We start from the raw sequence: 13,466 nt of genomic DNA on the forward strand, positions 1-13,466 counted from the left end.
GTGGCTCACGCCTATAATCACAGCTCTTTGGGAGGCCAGGGCGAGCAGATCAGGATGTGAGAAGTTTGAGACCAGTCTGGCCAATGTGGTGAAACCTGTCTCTAATAAAACTACAAAAAAATTAGCCGGCTGTGTGGTGTGCATTATCTCAGCTACTTGGAGGAGTGCAGCGGGAGAATTGACTTAACCTGGGAGGTGGAGGTTGCAGTGAGCTGAGATGGCGCCATTGCACTCCAGGCTGGGCGACAGTGCGAGGCTCTGTCTCAAAACAAAAAAACCTTTGCCAGCTATGGTGGCGGGTGCCTGTAGCCCCAGCTACTCGGGGGGCTGAGGTGGGAGGATCGCTGGAGCCCAGGAGTCCTGGACTGTACTGTGCTATGCCGATCAGGTGTCTGCACTAAGTTCGGCATCAATATGGTGGCCTCCTGGGAGCGGGGGACCACTAGATTGCCTAAGGAGGGGTGAACCGGTCCAGGTTGCAAATGGAACAGGTCAAAACTCCCATGCTGATCAGTCGTGGGGTCGTGCCTGTGAATAGCCACTGCCCTGCAGCCTGGGCAACATGGCCAGACCCTGTCTCTAAAACAAAACAAAACAAAAAAACCTTTTTACTCATTCCCCATTCTCTAAGCCCACGTGTGATCTGATTCTTTAGGTCAACCAAGGCCAGAAACACCAGGATACAGACATTCCTCTGCCCTTGTGACAAGGTGGAATGCCTAATGGAGCTAACAGTAGCTGCCTATAGACTGCAATGTAAAAGAGCACCCTGTAACACACGCCCACTGAGGCTTCAGGAGCTATAAACATTCTCCCTTAGACACTACTGTGGGGTCAGAGCCTGCCTATCTGTATGCTCCCCTAGGCGTTTGAGAAGCGGGGTGCTGAAGAAGCCAGCCACTCTTCCTGTAGTACAGGGGGACAAGGGAACCTTACCCATTTCAGTACTTAACAGTGATAGTCACTGTTGGGCAGAAGTTTTGATGATATTTTGCTTCCACCAGTTTAAATAGATACCTTGGTTGTCTAAAGAACCTGGTCCTCTGCTGTCTCTCTTGCTCTTTCTCTTCCTTTGTGATGCCTGCTCTCCTTTGCCCTCTGTGAGTGGAAGCTCCCGGCGGCCCTCATCAGAAGCAGATGCTGGTGCCATGCTTCTTGTACAGCCTGCAGAACTGTGAACCCAATAAGCCTCTTTTCTTTACTTATGACCCAGCCTCAGGTGTTCCTTTGTAGCAACACAAATGCACTGAGACCACTCCCAACCTCCCCATGACTTTGCTTCTGACCTGCTGCAGCTGAACCGGCTCCTTCCTGATTTTATCTGACTCTTCACCTGATTCACTGGTTCCTACTCAAATGGCTTTCCTGTTACTGAGAAGAGCTCAGCACCCTCCTTTCTCCCTCCTTTCAGTTCGCCTCTCTCTCATGCGAACTGAAAAAATCTTGGCAGGGCGCCATGGCTCACGCCTGTAATGCCAGCACTTTAATAGGTGGATCACGACGGTAGGTGGATCATGATGTGAAGAGATTGAGACCATCCTGGCCAACATGGTGAAACCCTGTCTCTACTAAAAATACAAAAATTAGCCAGGCATGTGGGGCATGCCTGTAGTCCCAGCTACTCAGGTGGCTGAGGCAGGAGAATCGCTTGAAACTCTGAGGCAGAGGTTCCCGTGAGCCAAGATCACACCACTGCGCTCCAGCCTGGCAACAGAGTGAGACTCGATCTACACACACAAAAAAAATCTTAACCTAGGAAGTATATTTTACATCCATGTGACATATATGTCTATTTGTGCAAGTGTTTTCTACATCATGGTCATTTGTAGGGAGGTTTACTTGCCCAGAGGTAAATAAAATTCAAGTTATTCAAAACCATGACATTAATGAATTCAACCTTAAAACTAGCATTAAAAACAACAACAGACATTCGTGCTCAAGTGGGAATTGAACCGCTGTCTTAATGGTTCTTCCAAAATTCAGTAAAAATCGATAAGTTGACTTTAATATCTTTTGTTTGTCACTTGATTGGGACTGGAACATTTTTGTTGCTCTGCCCTTTTCTTCACAGTATGTGTCAATGTACAACAATTCAGTTGGCTTTGACTGGCACTGGCATTTTCTCCCAACATGGACATTTGCAGATAAGAAGACCTAACCACATACATGTATATGTACACCCCTTTACATCTGAGCTCAAGCACAACTCATACTCCACCTTTGTGAATACCAAAACTAATACCACACAACTAATACCCCACAACCAATACTCCACCTTTGTGAATACCCCACTAATACCACACAAGTAATACTCCACCTTTGTGAATACCCCACTAATACCACACAACTAATACCCCACAAGTAATACTCCACCTTTGTGAATACCCCACTAATACCCCACAACCAATACTCCACCTTTGTGAATACCCCACTAATAACACACAACTAATACCCCACAACTAATACTCCACCTTTGTGAATACCGAAACTAATATCACACAACTAATACCGCACAACTAATACCCCACAACTAATACTCCACCATTGTGAATAACCCAATACCCAACTAATACCACACAACTAATACTCCACAACTAACACTCCACCTTTGTGAATACCCCAATACCCAACTAATACCGCACAACTAATACTCCACAACTAACACTCCACCTTTGTGAATACACCAGTACCCAACTAATACCGCACAACTAATACCCCACAACTAATACCCTACAACTAATACTCCACCTTTGTGAATACCGAAACTAAAACCCCACAACTGATACCCCACAACTGATACCCCACAACTAATACCCAACTATATACCACATCTTAAGTAAGAACTGTGTGACCTTTGAAACATCCTAGTGCAGGGGCTCATACTTGGAAGGCACTCAATAAATTTTGGCTGTAAGAAGATCTAGCTGACAAAACATCTCACTGATTATCAATATAGCTGATCTTAGCAGGACCCTTACTTATTATTTGATTTCCAAATATAAAATACAAATTCAACCTCACCTTTCTTTTCTTCCACGGATTTCGAGAAGGTCTTAAGGGTTTTGGAGTTTCACAGCCAGCCTTTTCTTAAATTGCTTTTCTTCTTTTTAATATTTTTTAATTTTTGTAATTGCTTTTCTTCTATACTGTATATAAATCTATGGTTTTAAAAGATACTAAGCACATTCAAATAATCATCCCACTTAACTTTATAAGAAGAGAGTTGTGTTCATGGAAGTGTTTTTCCTACTAACAGAAAAAAAGGAAGAATTTTCCGATAGTCGTCTGGCTATCTGAGTGTCAGTGAAACAGAGTAACTGGCCTCGACATCTTCCATCTCTGCAACAGGAATACTTATGAGCTGGCGTCCTTCACCCTTTCTAGGAACAAACAACTAATTTTCAAAGCTGCCTTTAAGTGGTATTGATACAAAGTGCTGGGAAAGGAAGAGCCTGGTCCATTTAAATGACAGGGAAGCAGGGAAAGGAAGCCCCGTGTAGAGAAAGGGCGTGGCCCCAGCTAGGGCTCCACCCCCACAGACCTAAGTGAGGACAGGCACTTCTTCCCTGGTGCTCAAATGTTTCATTTTCCAAGACCACGCCCCCAACCTGGGCCTATAAAAACCCAAGCCCTTGGCCAGGGGAAGACAGAAGCCCTAGGATGTTCAAAAGAGCAGGTCTGTAGTAGAGTAGGAGAAAGAACACACAGGCAGCTGGACTGGGAGTGGAATACGAGAGAACCGCAGCTGAGGAGGAAAACACCGGTGCCTGGGCTGCTAGCGAAACCCAGCGGTTCCAGCACTGGCCTGCGGATAGGCCACTGACCAGCAGAACTACGTGGAGTTTGCCGGGGCAGTCGGAGTAGAGCTGGGCCAAGTGCCCAGACTACAGAGTTAAACTGTCTCCCTGTAGCTCCCCCATCTCTCTTGAGTTGCTGAGTAAAATCTTGCACTAGGGCCAGGTGTGGTGCCTCATGCCTGTAATCCCAGCACTTTGGGAGGCCAGGGCGAGCGGATCATGACGTGAAGAGTTCGAGACCAGTTTGGCAGACTTGGTGAAACCCATCTCTAATAAAACTACAAAAAAATTAGCAGGGCGTGTGGTGTGTGTAATCTCAGCTACTCTGGCGAATTAACTGAACCGGGGAGGTGGAGGTTGCGGTAAACCAAAATGGTGCCCTTGTACTCCAGGCTGGCCAACAGTGCAAGGCACTGTCTCAACAAAAAAAAAAAACTTTGTGCTCAGTGTGGTGGCGTGTGCCTGTGAACTCAATAAACTTCTTTTCTTACTATATGACCCTGCCTCAGGTGTTCCTTTATAGCAACATAAATGCACTGAGGCAACTCCCAACCTCCCCATGACTATGCTTCTGACCTGCTGCAGCTGCACTGGCTCCTTCCTGATTCTATCTGATTCTTCACCTGATTCACTGGTTCCTACTCAAATGGCTTCCCTGATACTGAGAAGAGCTCAGCACCCACCTGTCTCCCCGAAGTTCCCCCTCTCATCAGAGCTGAAAAAAATCTTGGCAGGGCACCATGGCTCACGCCTGTAATCCCAGCAATTTGAGAGGCCGAGGCAGGTGGATGGTTAGGTGAAGAGATTGAGAACATCCTGGCCAACATGATGAAACCCTGTCTACTAAAAATACAAAAATTGGTCAGGCATAGTGGTGCATGCCTGTAGTCCCAGCCACTCAGGCACTGAGTCAGGAGAATCGCTTGAACCTGGGAGGCAGAGGTTCCAATGAGCCAACATCACACCACTGCACTCCAGCTTTGCAACAAAGCAAGACTGAATCTCAAAAAAAAACACTTAACCTAAGAAGTGTATTTTACATCCATGTGACACATATGTCTATTCGTGCAAGTTTTTTCTACATCATGGTCATTTGTAGGGAGGTTTACTTGCCCAGAGGTAAATGAAATTCAAGTTATTCAAAACCATGACATTAATGAATTCAGTCTTAAAACTAGCATTAAAAACAACAACAGACATTCGTGCTCAAGTGGGAACTTGAACCGCTGTCTTAATGATTCTTCCAAAATTCAGTAAAAATCGATAAGTTGACTTTAATATATTTTGTTTATCACTTGATTGGGACTGGAACATTTCTGTTGCTCTGCCCTTTTCTTCACAGTATGTGTCAAGGTACAACAATTCAGTTGGCTTTGACTGGCACTGGCATTTTCTCCCAACATGGACATTTGCAGATAAGAAGACCTAACCACATACATGTATATGTACACGCCTTTACATCTGAGCTCAAGCACAACTCATACTCCACCTTTGTGAAACTAATACCACACAACTAATACCACACAACTAATACCCCACAACCAATACTCCACCTTTGTGAATACCCCACTAATACCACACAACTAATACCCCACAAGTAATACTCCACCTTTGTGAATACCCCACTAATACCACACAACTAATACCCCACAAGTAATACTCCACCTTTGTGAATACCCCAATACCCAACTAATACCACACAACTAATACCCCACAACTAATACTCCACCTTTGTGAATACCCCACTAATACCGCACAACTGATACCCCACAATTGATACTGCACAACTGATACCCCACAACTGATACCCCACAGCTGATACCGCAAAACTGATACCGCATAACCAATACCGCACAACCGATACCGCACAACCGATACCGCACAACCGATACCGCACAACCGATACCTCACAACCGATACCCCACAACCGATACCGCACAACCGATACCCCACAACCGATACCCCACAACCGATACCGCACAACCGATACCCCACAACCGATACCGCACAACCGATACCGCACAACTGATACCCCACAACTGATACCCCACAACTAATACCCAACTATATACCACATCTTAAGTAAGAACTGTGTGACCTTTGAACCATCCTAGTGCAGGGGCTCATACTTGGAAGGCACTTAATAAATTTTGACTGTAAGAACATGTAGCTCACAAAACGTCTTAGTGATTATCAATATAGCTGATCTTAGCGGGACCCTTACTTATTATTTGATTTCCAAATATAAAATACAAATTCAACTTCAGCTTTGTTTTCTTCCACGGATTTCGAGAAGGTCTTAAGGGTTTTGGAGTTTCACAGCCAGCCTTTTCTTAAATTGCTTTTCTTCTTTTTATTTTTTTTTAATTTCTGTAATTGCTTTTCTTCTATACTGTCTATAAATCTATGGTTTTAAAAGATACTAAGCATATTCAAATAATCATCCCACTTAACTTTATAAGAAGAGAGTTGTGTTCATGGAAGTGTTTTTCCTACTAACAGAAAAAAAGGAAGAATTTTCCGATAGTCGTCTGGCTATCTGAGGGTCAGTGAAACAGAGTAACTGGCATCGACATCTTCCATCTCTGCAACAGGAATACTTATGAGCTGGCGTCCTTCACCCTTTCTAGGAACAAACAACTAATTTTCAAAGCTGCCTTTAAGTGGTATTGATACAAAGTGCTGGGAAAGGAAGAGCCTGGTCCATTTAAATGACAGGGAAGCAGGGAAAGGAAGCCCCGTGTAGAGAAAGGGCGTGGCCCCAGCTAGGGCTCCACCCCCACAGACCTAAGTGAGGACAGGCACTTCTTCCCTGGTGCTCAAATGTTTCATTTTCCAAGACCACGCCCCCAACCTGGGCCTATAAGAACTTGAGCCTCTGGCCAGGCAGAGACAGAAGAGGCTGGAAGTCCGAAGAAGCAGAAGGGCTGCGGAGGAGGAACCAAGCGGTACCAGCACTGGCCTGCGAGTAGGCCACTGACCAGAACTATGTGGAGTTTGCCAGGGCAGTCGGAGTAGAGTCAGGTCAAGCGGCCAGACTCCAAAGCTAAACCGTCTCCCTGTAGCTCCCTCATCCCCTGAGTTACTCAGTAAAACCTTGCACTCCGGCCATGCATGGTGGCTCAGGCCTGTAACCGCAGCCCTTTGGGAGGCCAAGGCAAGCTGATAACGACGTGAGAAGTTTGGGACCAGTTTTGGCCGGTCCCTAATAAAACTACAAAAAAATTAGCCGGGTGTGTGGTGTGCATAATCGCAGCTATTTGAGAGGCTGCTGCAGGAGAATCTAGTGAACCTGGGAGGCAGAGGTTGTAGTGAACCGAGATGGCGCCATTGCACTCCAGGCCTGGCAACAAAGCGAGGTTCTTTCTAAAAACGAAAAAGCCTTTGTGCCGGGTGCGGTGGCGCATGCCTGTAGTCCCAGCTATTTGGGAAGCGAAGGCTGGGGATCCCTTGAGCCCAGTAGTTCTGGGCTGTAGTACGCTATGGCGATCAGGTGTCCGCACTAAGTTCGGCATCAACATGGTGACCTCCCGGGAGTGGGGGACCACTAGGTGGCCTAAGGAGGGGTGAACCGGACCAGGTTGCAAACAGAGCAGGTCAAAACTCCCGTGCTGATCAGTCTTGGAATCGTGCATCTGAATAGCCAGTGCACTCCAGCCTGGGCAACATGGTCAGACCCTGTCTCTTAACAAAAATAAATAAATAAAAACCCTTTGCAGTCATTCCCCATTCTCCAAGCCCACATGTGCTTCGATTCTTTAGGTCCACCAAGGCAAGAAACCCCAGGATACAGAAATCCCTCTGCCCTTGTGACAAGGTAGAATGTCTAACTGAGCTAACAGTAGCTGCCTATAGACTGCAAAGTAAAAGAGCACCCTGTAACACACTCCCACTGGGGCTTCAGGAGCTGTAAACATTCACCCCTGGACATTACTGTGGGTTCAGAGCTCCACAACCTGAGCCCCACAACCTGCCTGTCTGTATGCTCCCCTAGAGGTTTGAGAAGTAGGGTGCTGAAGAAGCCAGCCACTTCCCCTGTCGTGCAGGGGGACATGGGAACTTTTCCCATTTCAGTACTTAACAGTGATAGTCACTGTGTGGGCAGAAGTTTTTATGATGTTTTGCTTCCACCGGTTTAAGCAGATCTATAACTTGGTTGTCTGAAGAACCTGGTCCTCTGCTGTCTCTCTTGCTCTTTCTCTTCCTTTGTGATGCCTGCTGTCCTTTGCCCTCCGTGAGTGGAAGCTCCCGGTGGCCCTCATCAGAAGCAGATGCTGGTGTCATGCTTCATGTACAGCCTGCAGAACTGTGAACCCAATAAGCCTCTTTTCTTTATATATGACCCAGCCTCAGGTGTTCCTTTATAGCAACACAAATGCACTGAGACCACTCCCAACCTCCCCATGACTTTGCTTCTGACCTACTGCAGCTGCACTGGCTCCTTCCTGATTTTATCTGATTCTTCACCTGATTCACTGGTTCCTACTCAAATGGCTTTCCTGTTACCGGGAAGAGCTCAGCACCCTCCTTTCTCCCCAAAGGCCTCCCTCTTATGCGAACTGAAAAAATCTTGGCAGGGCGCCTTGGCTCATGCCTGTAATTCCAGCACTTTAAGAGGCCAAGGCAGGTGGATAACGATGTGAAGAGATTGAGACCATCCTGGCCAACATGGTGAAACCCTGTCTCTACTAAAAATACAAAAATTAGCCAGGCATGGTGGGGCATGCCTGTAGTCCCAGCTACTCAGGTGGCTGAGGCAGGAGAATCACTTGAACCTGGGAGGCAGAGTTTCCAGTGAGCCAAGATCACACCACTGCACTCCAGCCTGGCAACAGAGCAAGACTCAATATAAAAAAAAAAAAAAAAAAATCTTAAGAAGTATGTTATACATTCATGTGACACCTATGTCTATTCATGCAAGTATTTTCTACATCATGGTCATTTGTAGGGAGGTTTACTTGCCCAGAGGTAAATGAAATTCAAATTGTTTACAACCATGACATTAATGAATTCAGTCTTAAAACTAGCATTAAAAACAAGGAGCATTCGTGTTCAAGTGGGAACTGGAGTCGCTGTCTTAATGGTTCTTCCAAAATTCAGCAAAAATAGGTCAGTTGACTTTAATCTATTTTGCTTATTTTGTTTGTCACTTGATTGGGACTGGAACATTTCTGTTGCTCTGCCCTTTTCTTCACAGTATGTGTCAAGGTACAACAATTCAGTTGGCTTTGACTGGCACTGGCATTTTCTCCCAACATGGACATTTGCAGATAAGAAGACCTAACCGCATACACATATATGTACACGCCTTTACATCTGAGCTCAAGCACAACTAATACCCCACTTTTGTGAATGAGATTTAATCACTATATACCACATCTTAAGTAAGAATTGTGTAATTTTTAAAACATCCTAGTATGGGGTCTCATACTTGGAAGGCACTCAATAAATTTTGGCTGTAAGAAGATCTAGCTGACAAAACATCTCACTGATTATCAATATAGCTGATCTTAGCGGGACCCTTACTTATTATTTGATTTCCAAATATAAAATACAAATTCAACCTCACCTTTCTTTTCTTCCACGGATTTCGAGAAGGTCTTAAGGGTTTTGGAGTTTCACAGCCAGCCTTTTCTTAAATTGCTTTTCTTCTTTTTAATATTTTTTAATTTTTGTAATTGCTTTTCTTCTATACTGTATATAAATCTATGGTTTTAAAAGATACTAAGCATATTCAAATAATCATCCCACTTAACTTTTAAGAAGAGAGTTATGTTCACGGAAGTGTTTTTCCTACTAACAGAAAAAAAGGAAGAATTTTCTGATAGCTGTCTGGCTATCTGAGTGTCAGTGAAACAGAGTAACTGGCCTCGACATCTTACATCTCTGCAACAGGAATACTTATGAGCTGGCGTCCTTCACCCTTTCTAGGAACAAACAACTAATTTTCAAAGGTGCCTTCAAGTGGTATTGATACAAAGTGCTGGGAAAAGAAGAGCTTGCTCCCTTTAAATGATAGGGAAGCAGGAAAGGAAGTGCTGGGTAGAGTAAGGGCGTGGCCCCGGCAAGGGTTCCACCCCCACAGACCTAAGTGAGGACAGGCACTTCTTCCCTGGTGCTCAAATGTTGCATTTTCCAAGACCACGCCCCCAACCTGGGCCTATAAAAGCTTGAGCCCCTGGCCAGGCAGACACAGAAGAGGCTGGAAGTCCAATGGTGCAGGTGGGCTGCGAGAGGAATGCGGCGGTACCGGCACTGACATGTGGCTAGGCCACTGGCCAGCAGAACCATGTGGAGTTTGCCGGGACAGTCCGAGAAGAGCCGGATCAAGCGGCCAGACTCCAGAGTTAAACCGTCTCCCTGTATCTCCCCCATCACCTGTGAGCTACTCAGTAAAATGTTGCAGTAGGGCCAGGTGTGGTGGCTCACGCCTGTAGTCCCAGCTCTTTGGGAGGCCAGGGTGAACGGATCAAGAGGTGAAGAGTTCGAAACCAGTCTGGCCAACGTGGTGAAGCCCGTCTCTAATAAAACTACAAAAAAAATTAGCCGGGTGTGTGATACGCGTAATCCCAGCTACTCGGGAGGCTGTGGCGGGAGAATCGACTGAACCTGGGAAGTGGAGGTTGCGGTGAACCCAGGTGGTGCCATTGCCCTTCAGGCTGGGAGACAGCTGGAGGCTCTGTCTCAAAACAAACAAACAAAAAAGCCTTTGTGCAAGGCGAGGTGGTGCGTGCCTATAGTCCAGCTACTCAGGAGGCTGAGGTGGGAGGATTGCCTGAGCCCAGGAGTTCTGGGCTGTACTGCACTATGCCGATTGGGTGTCTGCACTAAGTTCGGCATCAATATGGTGACCTCCGGGAGCAGGGGACCACCAGGTTGCCTAAGGTGGGTTGATCCGGCCCAGTTCAGAAATGGAGCAGGTCAAACCAGTGCTGATTGGTAGTCGGAATGTGCCTGTGAATAGCCACCGCACACCAGCCTGGGCAACACAGCGAGATCCCTCTCTTCAAACAAAAAAACCTTTGTACTCCTTCCCCATTCTCCAAGCCCAGGTGTGATCCGATTCTTTAGGTCCACCAAGGCAAGAAACCCCAGGATACAGAAATTCCTCTGCCCTTGTGAAAAGGTGTAATGTCTAATGGAGCTAACAGTAGCTGCCTATAGACTGCAAAGTAAAAGAGCACCCTGTAACACACTCCCACTGGGGCTTCAGGAGCTGTAAACATTCACCCCTAGACACTACTGTGGGGTCAGAGACCCATAGCCTGCCTGTCTGTATGTTTCCTTAGAGATCTAAAAAGCAGGGTGCTGAAGAAGCCAGCCACTCCCCCTGTAGTACAGGGGGGACAAGGGAACGTTTCCAGTTTCAGTACTTAACGGTGATAGTCACTGTGTGGGCAGAAGTGTTGATGATGTTTTGCTTCCGCTGGTTTATGTAGATCTATAACTTGGTTGTCTGAAGAACCTGGTCCTCTGCTGTCTCTCTTGCTCTTCCTCTTCCTATGTGATGCCTGCTCTCCTTTGCCCTCTGTGAGTGGAAGCTCCCGGCAGCCCTCATCAGATGCTGGTGCCATGCTTGTTGTACAGCCTGCAGAACTGTGAACACAATAAGGTTCTTTTCTTTATAAATAAGCCTCTTCCTTTATAAAGATTAAGATTCATGAAGCAATAAGAGTAATTTATGTTAGTTTAAACATTTATGATGCAGCCAACTAAGAATCTCGGGAAAATATATGTCATTGAACCCTGAGCACTGTGTTACTTGTCTTGTTCTTCCAAATGTTTCTTCCAGACACACACACATATGTTGATGGGTTTCTGCAGGAGTCACTTGAAGAAGACGACAGCTTCCAAGGAGGGATTGAGCATCTAAGGGGGATAGAATATTAAGTACTGGCCAGGTTCGGTGGCTTCACACCTGTAATCCCAGCACTTTGGGAGGCAAGTAAGTAGAAAAAAAAACAAAGAAAAAAAGTGCCGTGGTAAAATCTATTTAGTGGTTAAATCAGAAAAATCAGACAAAAATATTTACCATATTTGTGCATACTAAAGTAGCTGGTTATCTTTCACGAATCAGTTAACTTCTCTGCAATTTGGGTTTGCTACAGAGGTGACCAACAATTTAATCAATCTGAGTCAGTAGACTAAGGATACATTCTGCCCACCTGATAACTTCCCTTTGAAGAGATGCCATTGTTTTATGTCCTAAGCTATCAGGTTGCTATGACTGATTGGTGGGAAGACAGTGCCTTGCACAATGTTTGGTCCATAACAGATGCTCAAGGAGTATTTGTTGACTCAATTAATGAATGATTGAGGTGTTCAATATGCCTGACAAATCTCCCTTTATTCTAGACAGTTTTGGAGTTTGTTCTATTCAAGCAAACAAGCTTACTCTGAATTCTGTGGGTAGGAAAAAAAATGTCAGCCCGACAGCTTTTTTTGTTTTTCCGTCTGTGAATGAGAAAAAAACAAAACAAAACATTTGAAGTAGTATAAAGAGGCAAATATAGACACCAAACACTATTAAACAAAATTCAATTGTTCCTAATTGAGCTCAATCAAATTGCTTCTGACTTTGAAAGTTGGAGAGTACGTCTTCCCTGCTTGACAGGCACTTTCAACACTTCGGAAGAAATTACGGGATTGACAGGAAGAAGCTTAGAGAAACACATATGGAAATTAAATAATTGAACACCGTCATATCCAATTGATTTAAAGAAACTAAGTGCCTATTCTTTCTCCTGCTGGGCTAATTTACTATTCCAATTGACGGCAGTGTGGCATTCACAAATATCAAATAGCTGCATGTGTCAGGGGCTTCCTTTTCCCTCCACAATAACCTTGGATTAAACCTTCACCTCTCACTCCACAGCTAATTAAATCCAGCAGCAGTTTGGTGAGACATTCTTTGCTGAAATATTTAGTGAGGGTCTTAAATTCCTTCATACTTGTCCCAACCACTACGTCTACCTCCCACAGTACATCTGCTTCAGTGTCACAATATTTTGTCAAAAAACTGCAGGACTGCCATGGTAACACCATAAACCTGTCCCTCGCCCAACTCTTCAAGGAGTTTATAAAAATCCAGCTGTAAAAATTGGCCATAGGCTGCATGAACCGGTTGTTTTATGTGTGGTAGTTAACCTCTTTTCCCTTTTTTCTGCACCACTCCCTCTCCAAAAACTGCTCATTTTAAAATATTTGCAAAATAAGTTAACATTTATTTAGCCATCAAATAGGAAATTGGAGTTGAGCTCAAGTTGACTTTTTTTTTAACTATTATACTGCTTTCTAAGGTGAAAATCGTCACTTTTTCTTTTCTTTTTGCCCTCTGGGTGAGTTCAGCTGAAATCAGAAGTTCATTTTTATCCCTCTTTCATTTCCTCTTTCTTGGAAGTCTTCACTTCTCTGAGTGCCTTTTAAATTCAGTGGTAGTCCCATATAGAGGAAAAATACATAGTCATTTGTGGGAAAGGGACAGAGATGGGAGGGACAAATCATTCTAGAATATGGATCACCTCCATTTCCCTAGATCACGCTTAACTGCACTTGAAATAGGTAAAGCTGTCCCTTTTACTTTTTACTTCAAAGAAAAGTCACACAAGGTATATGTGTCTCCATTATTCTTACTGATCAGAGGTTTTCCCTTGCACTGATTTGGGCGCA

At 45.0% G+C, this 13,466-nt stretch overlaps 1 pseudogene; it reads left to right on the top strand.

Annotated features, from left to right (window-relative positions):
- LOC128931875 (S-adenosylmethionine decarboxylase proenzyme 1-like) overlaps window positions 1–5,854 on the top strand; it is a 34,620-nt pseudogene extending 28,766 nt beyond the window's left edge.
- The last annotated feature ends 7,612 nt before the right edge of the window (window positions 5,855–13,466 follow it).

This window comes from Callithrix jacchus, chromosome 4, assembly GCF_049354715.1.
Source record: "Callithrix jacchus isolate 240 chromosome 4, calJac240_pri, whole genome shotgun sequence".
Lineage (NCBI taxonomy): Eukaryota > Metazoa > Chordata > Mammalia > Primates > Cebidae > Callithrix > Callithrix jacchus.